Source organism: Bos indicus x Bos taurus, chromosome X (genome assembly GCF_003369695.1).
Source record: "Bos indicus x Bos taurus breed Angus x Brahman F1 hybrid chromosome X, Bos_hybrid_MaternalHap_v2.0, whole genome shotgun sequence".
Lineage (NCBI taxonomy): Eukaryota > Metazoa > Chordata > Mammalia > Artiodactyla > Bovidae > Bos > Bos indicus x Bos taurus.
The window spans coordinates 96,786,615-96,796,376 of record NC_040105.1 but is presented as its reverse complement, the minus strand read 5'-3'; the positions used below and the strand labels follow the sequence as shown (position 1 = coordinate 96,796,376).

The window sequence follows — 9,762 nt, the reverse complement described above, 5'->3', positions numbered from 1 at the left end:
GATAAACCCAGACAGTTATTTCAGATTTTTAGTTCTATCATATGCAAATATCTTTCCAGATCTTACAAATTAAAAAAGAAAAAAAAAAAAGCTTCATTCAGAATGTTTAAATGTATCAAAGAGCACTGTTTCATGGCTACTGCCAGCGTTCACTGTTAAACACAGGGACCCTCAGAAGAAACACAAACTGCTTAGAAATAGAATATTCATCAAGTTACAATGGTTAATAATTATCTTGCTTCATTCCCAAGTTGTTCCCCAAAGAAACACGTACATGTTAGCATCATATCACCACCAACTGGCTGAAAGTGTTTACTAGGAATGTTTACTAGGAAGGAAATTGACTTTTAAAATAAAATAAACAGGAATAAACACTAAACATCTAGTATTTGATAAACTCATGGAGAAACCAGATCCTCCTCAAGTTGCCTTTTATTTATTTGCAATTGAGATTAAACTTCAACTACTTCAAATCTAAAGAAAGCTGGCACCTGAAATGCTGTTAACTTTGGAAGAAAATCATAACTTGTCAGTCTATCTTTAGTCTTGACAGATTTTGAAGAATTGGTTCACTAATTTTGTTCACTCCTTTTTGAACTCTGTCCAAATAGACCATTTTATGTATTCATTTGGTGACATTATCTGAACATCCCAACATTTTAAGGTGTCTTCTCCTTCTTGGTGGCTGATTAAGCTTCATTTAGAACATCCAAATATAGTTATGCATATGTCTTCTCTACCATCTAATCTAGACAATGCATATATACTGGCTCAGACAATTTCATTTGGCAGTGAGAAATTCCAGCACCTGTTTTCCCAAAGAAACTATCAACTTATAAAGCTGAAAACCTGATTGGAACTATTAACACAAGGCACTTAGGGTTTACAACCAGCACATAAAAATTTTAAAGATTGGCTTCTAATATACTGAAGAGTGTACAGTACTTATCCAAAAATGGTATATTTCTAGTTCTCATGAAACACTCAGGTTCACCTTCTTACCTTCAGAACGCAGATAAAACACAGCATGTATCTTGTAGACATTACTGCTTTGTATATGTGTGATCAAAAATAATTGAACTCTAAGCAAAAAAGCAAAATGGCTGTCTGGGGAGACCTTACAAATAGCTGTGAAAAGAAGAGACGTGAAAAGCAAAGGAGAAAAGGAAAGATATAAACATCTAAATGCAGAGTTCCAAAGAATAGCAAGAAGAGATAAGAAAGTCTTCTTCAATGATCATTGCAAAGAACTAGAGGAAAAAAACAAAATGAGAAAGACTAGAGATCTCTGCAAGAAAATTAGAGATACCAAGGGAACATTTCATGCAAAGATGGGCTCGATAAAGGACAGAAATGGTATGGACCTAACAGAAGCAGAAGATATTAAGAAGAGATGGCAAGAATACACAGAAGAACTGTACAAAAAAAGATCTTGACGACCCAGATAATCACGATGGTGTGATCACTGACCTAGAGCCAGACATCCTGGAATGTGAAGTCAAGTGGGCCTTAGAAAGCATCACTACGAACAAAGCTAGTGGAGGTGATAGAATTCCAGTTGAGCTATTCCAAATCCTGAAAGATGATGGTGTGCAAGTGCTGCACTCAATATGCCAGCAAATTTGGAAAACTCAATTGTGGCCACAGGACTGGAAAAGGTCAGTTTTCATTCCAATCCCAAAGAAAGGCAATGCCAAAGAATGCTCAAACTACCACACAATTGCACTCATCTCACACGCTAGTAAAGTAATGCTCAAAATTCTCCAAGCCAGGCTTCAGTAATATGTGAACCGTGAACTTCCTGATGTTCAAGCTGGTTTTAGAAAAGGCAGAGGAACCAGAGATCAAGTTGCCAACATCCGCTAGATCATGGAAAAAGCAAGAGAGTTCCAGAAAAGCATCTATTTCTTCTTTATTGACTATCCCAAAGCCTTTGACTGTGTAGATCGCAATAAACTGTGGAAAATTCTGAAAGAGATGGGAATACCAGAACACCTGATCTGCCTCTTGAGAAATCTGTATGCAGGTCAGGAAGCAACAGTTAGAACTGGACATGGAACAACAGACTGGTTCCAAATAGGAAAAGGAGTACGTCAAGACTGCATATTTTCACCCTGTTTGTTTAACTTATATACAGAGTACATCATGAGAAATGCTGGACTGGAAGAAACACAAGCTGGAATCAAGATTGCCGGGAGAAATATCAATAACCTCTGATATGCAGATGACACCACCCTTATGGCAGAAAGTGAAGAGGAACTAAAAAGCCTCTTGATGAAAGTGAAAGTGGAGAGTGAAAAAGTTGGCTTAAAGCTCAACATTCAAAAAACGAAGATCATGGCATCCGGTCCCATCACTTCATGGGAAATAGATGGGGAAACAGTGGAAACAGTGTCAGACTTTATTTTTCTGGGCTCCAAAGTCACTGCAGATGGTGGCTGCAGCCATGAAATTAAAAGACTCTTACTGCTTGGAAGGAAAGTTATGACCAACCTAGATAGCATATTCAAAAGTAGAGACATTTCTTTGCCAACAAAGGTTCATCTAGTCAAGGCTATGGTTTTTCCTGTGTTCATGTATGGATGTGAGAGTTGGATTGTGAAGAAAGCTGAGCGCCGAAGAATTGATGCTTTTGAACTGTGGTGTTGGAGAAGACTCTTGAGAGTCCCTTGGACTTGGAGGAGATCCAACCAGTCTATTCTGAAGGAGATCAGCCCTGGAATTTCTTTGGAAGGAATGATGCTAAAGCTGAAACTCCAGTACTTTGGCCACCTCATGCGAAGAGTTGACTCATTGGAAAAGACTCTGATGCTGGGAGGGATTGGGGGCAAGTGGAGAAGGGGATGACAGAGGATGAGATGGCTGGATGGCATCACTGACTCGATGGACGTGAGTCTGAGTGAATTTCGGGGGTAGGTGATGGACAGGGAGGCCTGTTGTGCTGTAATTCATGGGGTTGCAAAGAGTCGGATACGACTGAGCTACTGATCTGATCTGATATGTATATATATAACACACACATACATACATGTAGATGTGTATGGAAACTAAACTTCTTTCCACAGTGATGAACCTTATAGTGTTCTTTAGATGGTTTAGATTTCTTTCGATGTCAGCTCTTTCCTCATAATCTTTGCCTCATTCCCTACTATTATTTGGCTCTGAGCAAAGGAAATGAGGCTTCTAAGTATTTAACTCTTTATAATGATTAACATGTAAAAATTGCATATCTTATTTGGTTGGTTGCACCCTTATTTACTTTTTCACTTTTGTCTGTTCTCATCCTCTAGTCTGGAAGCATGGTTTGTAACAGCAATCAGATTTAGTCCTTTATCTCTATTCTGGCTTTCATTACTTGGATTATTTGTAAGACCACAACTATCTGCAAACTAAATTCCATGTCTCAATTATTTTTGTCCTCTAACCCACTCTTCACACCACTGTCATATTTATCTCTTTCAAGCACCACTTACAACTTGTAATCCTTTATGTCTGCATTTCAAATGCAAACTCATTATTTGACGATTCAAACTCTATAATCTAATACCACACTCCCTCTCCCTAGCCATTGATACTAGTCTTTAGTTCTAGTTAGATTACTTTTCTTGTCAACTCATTCATACTCCCCACAAGAGTCCTGACACATTTATATGATTCAGCTATTTATATAGTAAAATGCATATTATATTAATATAGCAAAAATTTATGACAAAATTGGCCTCAAACTCATAACAACTGAATATTTTTGGTTTTTCTTCACATAACAGCAAATAGTGATATAGTATTTATCGGGTGTCATGCCCTATTCTAATAGCTTTAAAAATACGATCTGTATAACCAGCAGTAACCATCATCCATTCTGATTAGTTGGTGCTTGCCTCACACTACTTGTTAACTGTAGTGACTATTATCCTCGGTAAAAGTAGTGGTCAGAAAGGGCTTTTATCTGCGCTCAGTTAAGAGTGGGAGTACTGAAAACTGTTTCAGGTAAAGGATGTGATATGCTAAGGGTCACCAGGTTCAAAGAAAACATAGGAAATTGCAGGTAGGCCAGTACACTTGGAGTGAAAAGGGAGTAGGGGATTGAGAACAAATGCTAGAATGGCATGCTCCAGAAAGATCATTATGGACATTGAAAATCATCAAAGTAAAGAAAAAACTGAAGTAGAGAAATAACAGGTTCAAATGAGTATTTTAGAAACTTCACTCTGTCAGCAGTGTGGGCAATAGACTTAAGACATTAAGTTATAGATAGGGTTACTTGTGTGGAGGGATTCTTTCCCAACTATCACATTTGTCTACCTCAAATTCTAATCTGTGAATGGTACTGAGTTTTAAACTTCTTTCCCACATGAGAGTTTGCTACAGCATTTTAACTCTTCTCCAAAAAACTGTCTAATGTCAATTAAAACAAGAATGCCCATCTCTGTTCTATATCCACATGACTCCCCAGTTCAACTGTTTCTAAAGACTAGCTATGAAACAGAATAAAATTCAAAGACTTTCCTTTCATTTGCAAAGTCCTCTATGATCTTTTCTCTGCCCAAATCCATGAGATAATCTTATATTATTCTCACCTTCATTCACTATGATCCAGCCACACCAGCATTGTTTTATTATTTGAGTTAATGAAGGACTTATCATTAACTCTTTACTTCTGCCTAGTATGTATAAACACCCTCCCCCCTCTATATTTCCAATGGTACTAAACCTGGATCTTTGTTTTTCATATCTCAGCTGAGAAAAATCTTTAGATCTTCCCAACTCAGGGACTGAACTCAAGTTTCCCACCTTGTAGGCAGAGTTCTACCATATGAAACACCAGGGAAGCCCAAGAATACTGGAGCGGGTAGCCTATCCTCACTAAAGTCCACTTCAAGGAGGCCTTTTCTAACTACTAAGTCTAAAGACACCAAAAACGTTCTGCCTATGTTTTCATCTAGGGGTTTTATGGTTTCAAGTACTACACTTAGATCTGTAATCCATTTTGAGTTTATTTTTGTATATGGCATCAGAGAATGTTCTAACTTCATTCTTTTACATAAGCTGTCCAAATGTCCCAGCACCACTTATTAAAAAGACTACTTTCTTCATTGTATATCCTTGCCTCCTTTGTCACAGAATAATTGACCATAGGTGTGTGTGTTTAGTTTTGAGCTCTATATTCTTTTCATTGAACTATGTGTCTCTTTTTGTGCTAGTAACATACTGTTTTCATTATTGTAGCTTTAAAGTATAGTTTTAAGTTAGGAAGACTGATTTTTCCAACTTATTCTTCTTTCTTAAGATTGTTATGATGATTTGGGATCTTTTGTGTTTCCATACATTTTTAAAATTATTTGCTCTACTTAAAAAAAAAATGGCATTGGTATTTTGATAGGGATTGCATTGAATTTGTAGATTACCTTGAGTAGTATGATCATTTTAACAATATTAAGTCTTCCAATTCAATCATAGTATATTTATCCATCCGGTTGTGCCATCTTCAGTTTCTTTAATCATTGTCTTACAGTTTCCTGGTAGATCAGCTGGGAAAGAATCTGCTTGCAATGCAGGAGACCCTGGTTGAATTCCTGGGTTGGGAAGATCTTCTGGAGAGGGGATAGGCTACCCACTCCAGTATTCTTGGGCTTCCCTGGTGTTCCAGATGGTAGAACTCTGCCTGCAATGTGGGAAACGTGGGTTCAGTCCCTGAGTTGGGAAGATCCCCTAGAGAAGGGAATGGTTACCTACTGCAGTATTCTGGCCTCGAGAATTCCATGGACCGTATAGTCCATGGGGTCACAAAGAGTCAGAAATGACTAAACGACTTTCACTCACATTGCTTTCCAAATATACATTTTTCACCTACGTAGGTAAGTTTATTCCTAGGTATGGTTTACTCTTTGATGTGATGTTAAATGGGGCTGTTTCCTTCATTTTTCTTTCAGAGAGTTTGCTGTTTGAACGTGTAAATATCATATTTTTTCATATATTAATTTTGAACCGTACAACCTTATCAAATTCATTGATGAGTTCTAGTAGTTTTGTGGTGGCATTTTTAGAATTTTCTATGTAGAGTATGTCATTTGCAAAGAATGACGGCTTTACTTCTTCCTTTCCAATTTAGATTCCTTTTATTTCATTTTTTTGTCTGATTTTTGTGGCTAGGACTTCCAAAACTATGTTGAATAAAAATGTGAGAGTGGGTATAGTTTTCTTGTTTCTGATCTTAGAGAAAATTATTTCAGCTGTTCACTTTTGAGTATAATACTACCTGTTGGTTTGTCATATCTTGCCTTTATTATGTTGAACTATGTCCCCTCTGTGCTCACTTTCTGGAGATTTTTTAATTATAAGTGGACATTGAATTTTGTCAAAAGATTTTCCAGCATCTATTAAGATTATCATGTGGTTGTTATTCTTCAATTTATTAATGTGGTGTATCACATGGATTGATTTGTGGATACTGAAAAAATCCTTGCATCCCTGAGATAAATCCCACTTGATCATGGTTTATGATCTTTTTATTGACAATCACTTTTGTTGTTGCTGTTCAGTCACTCAGCTCTGTCTGACATTTTGAGACCCAATTGACTGCAGGATGCCAGGCTTCTCTGTCCCTCACTATCTCTCAGTTTGCTCAAATTCATGTCTATTGAGTCGATAATGCCATCCAACCATCTCATTCTCTGTCATCCCCCTCTCCTCCTGTCCTCAGTCATTCCCAGCATCAGGGCCTTTTAAACTGAGTTAGATCTGCACATCAGGTGGCTGAAGTATTGGAGCTTCAGCTTCAAAATTAGTCCTTGCAATAAGTATTCAGAGTTGATTTCATTTATGATTGACTGGCTTGATCTCTTTGCTGTACAAGGGACTCTCAAGAGTTTTCTCCAACACAACAGTTCAAAAGCATCAATTCTTCCATAGCCTTCTTTATGGTTCAACTCTCACATCTATACATGACTACTGGAAAAGCCATAGCTTTGACTATACAGACCCTTGTTGAGAAAGTGATGTCTCTGTTGTCTAGGTTTGTCATAGTTTTTCTTCCAAGGAGCAAGTGTCTTTTAATTTCATGGCTGCATTTACTATCTGCAGTGACTTTGGAGCCCAAGAAAATAGTCTGTCATTGTTTCCAGTATTTCCTCATCTATTTGCCATGAAGTGATGGGACAGGATGCCATGATCTTAGTTTTTTGAATTTTGAGTTTTAAGCCAGCTTTATCACTCTCCAATTTAACATTCATCCATAAGATATTTAGTTCTTCTTCATTTCCTGCCATAAAGGTGATGTCATCTGCATATCTGAGGTTATTGATATTTGTCCAGGCAGTCTTGATTACAGCTTGTGCTTCATCCAGCCAGGCATTTTGCATGATATACTCTGCATATCATTTAAATAGGAAGGGTGATAATATACAGCCTTGATGTACTGCTTTCCCAATTTTGAACCAGTTCATTGTTCCATGTCCAGTCCTGACTGTTGCTTCTTGACATGCATACAAGTTTCTCAAGAGGCAGATAAGGTGGCCTGGTATTCTCATCTTTTTTAGGAATTTTCCACTGTTTGTTGTGCTCCACACAGTCAAAGGCTTTAGTATAGTCAGTGAAGCAGAAGTAGATATTTTTCTGTCTTTTACATAAGTCATAGCAATATTTTTTTTAAATTTATCTCCTAAAACAAAAGAAACAAAACACAAATAAACAAATGGATCCCAGCTAATCTCAAAAGCTTTTGCACAGCAAAATAAATCACTGACAAAGCATAAAGATAACTTGATGAATGGGAGAAAATATTTGCAATTGATATGACTGATAAGGGGTTAATATCCAAAATATACAAACAGCTCATACAACTCAACATCAAAAAACAAACTGCTTAAAAATGGGCAGAAGACCTAAATAAATATTTATCTAAAGAGGATATGCTGATGGTCAACAGGCAGGTGAAAATCTGCTCAACATGTCCAATAATCAGGAAAATGGAAATCAACACCACAAGGAGATCACTTCACACCTGCAAGAATGACCATCATCAAAAGGAACACAAATAACAAATGTTGGAGAAGACGTGGAGAAAAGGCAACATTGTACACTCTTGGTGGAAATGTAAATGGTTGTAGCCACTGTGGATAACAGTATGGAATTTTCTGAAAAATTAAAAAATAGAGCTACCAAATTACCCAGCAATTATACTCCTTGAGTCCCTCCATATGCAGTCTCAGTCATCTCCTACTTGGTATCATGGCCACCATCAGATCTCTCATAAAGCCCAAGATCATCAAAAAGAAGACCAAGAAGTTCACCTGGCACCAGTCAGATTGATATGTCAAAATTTGGTGGAACTGCCAGAAAACCAGAGGCATCAACAACAGGGTGGCAGGGATTCAAGGGTCATATCTTGATGTCCAACATCAGTTATGAGAGCAACAAGAAAATAAACACATGATGCCCAGCATATTTTGGAAGTTCCTGGCCTACAATACCGAGAACTTGTAGTGCTGCTGATGTGCAACAAATTTGTTTCAATTTCTCACAATATCTCTTCCAAGAACTGCAAAGCCATAGTAGAAAGAGCATCACAGCTGGCTATCAGAGACACCAATTGCAATGCCAGTCTGTGCAGTGAAGAAAACACAGAGATAGCTCATGTTCACATTGTGTTTGTGTTAACAAAACCATGAAACTTGGGATAAAAGCACTAACTTGAAAAGATACATGAATCCCAATATTCATAGTAGCATTGTTTACAGTTACTAAGATATGAAAGCAAACTAAGTGTGTTATTTTATATTTGTATGTGCTCCTAACTTAGAGAGGTATTTTCTTCATTAAATGTTTCCTTTTTATAATTCATGGCCCTGTATTTGATCATAATCTACTTTCTTTATTCAACTTTTTAATAGTTGCACTGTTCCTGGAATGGCTTTATTTAGGAAGCTTGTGTGAGGAAGGGAGGAAGAAGATGATCTAAACTATTGAATATTATCCTAATATCAGAAGACTATCATGAGACTCTGATTGCTTTAGACTTAGGAAACTAGAATCAGGGCATGTGGAGTCTTTATATTTTCCCTGACACACTGATAGTTAACTTCCTGTAAATGTTAAAAGTTTATATTATTTCTGATTCAGTCTCACCTCTACAGCTTCTCAAGACTTTATGTCTTGTGGGGTCCAAGAAAGCTTCAACCACTATCCCTAAACACTTTTTTTTTCTGTTATAGGGGAAAAGTCATCATTTATTTTTTAATTCAGGGTATACCATTTAATTGCTGGGTTTTACTCAGCCACAGGTAATAACTCTGTAGTCCCTCAGTTCTATTTGACCACCAATTTTGGGGCAGTCTTTGCCTTGTTTCATCTTTTTCAGTTAAAGATACTTCTTAGTATCATTGCAGACAAAGTTTGTTTTTTCTGTACTTCACTCTTCTCCTTGTTTACAGTGATTTATGAGGAGAAATAAATTGCTGGTGGCTCAGACAGTAAAGAATCCGCCTGCAATGTGGGAGACCTAGGTTCAATCCCTGGGTTTGGAATATCCCCTGGAGGAGGACATGGCAACCCTCTCTCGTATTCTTGCCTGGAGAATCCCCGTGGACGGAGGATTCTGGTGGGCTATAGTCCATGGGGTCACAAAGAATCAGACATGACTGAGAAACTAAGCACCTGAGGAGAAAGGGAGAAAATGTAGGTTAAGAGCACAACTTTTAACTATAAATCTTTCCATAAACTTCTTAGACTTGAGAGCATAATAGGAATTAGGCTCAGAAGTTCATC

At 37.4% G+C, this 9,762-nt stretch overlaps 1 pseudogene; it reads left to right on the top strand.

Annotated features, from left to right (window-relative positions):
- The first annotated feature begins 8,226 nt into the window (after positions 1-8,226).
- On the top strand, positions 8,227-8,666 carry LOC113888119 (annotated as a pseudogene).
- Positions 8,667-9,762: the final 1,096 nt, after the last annotated feature.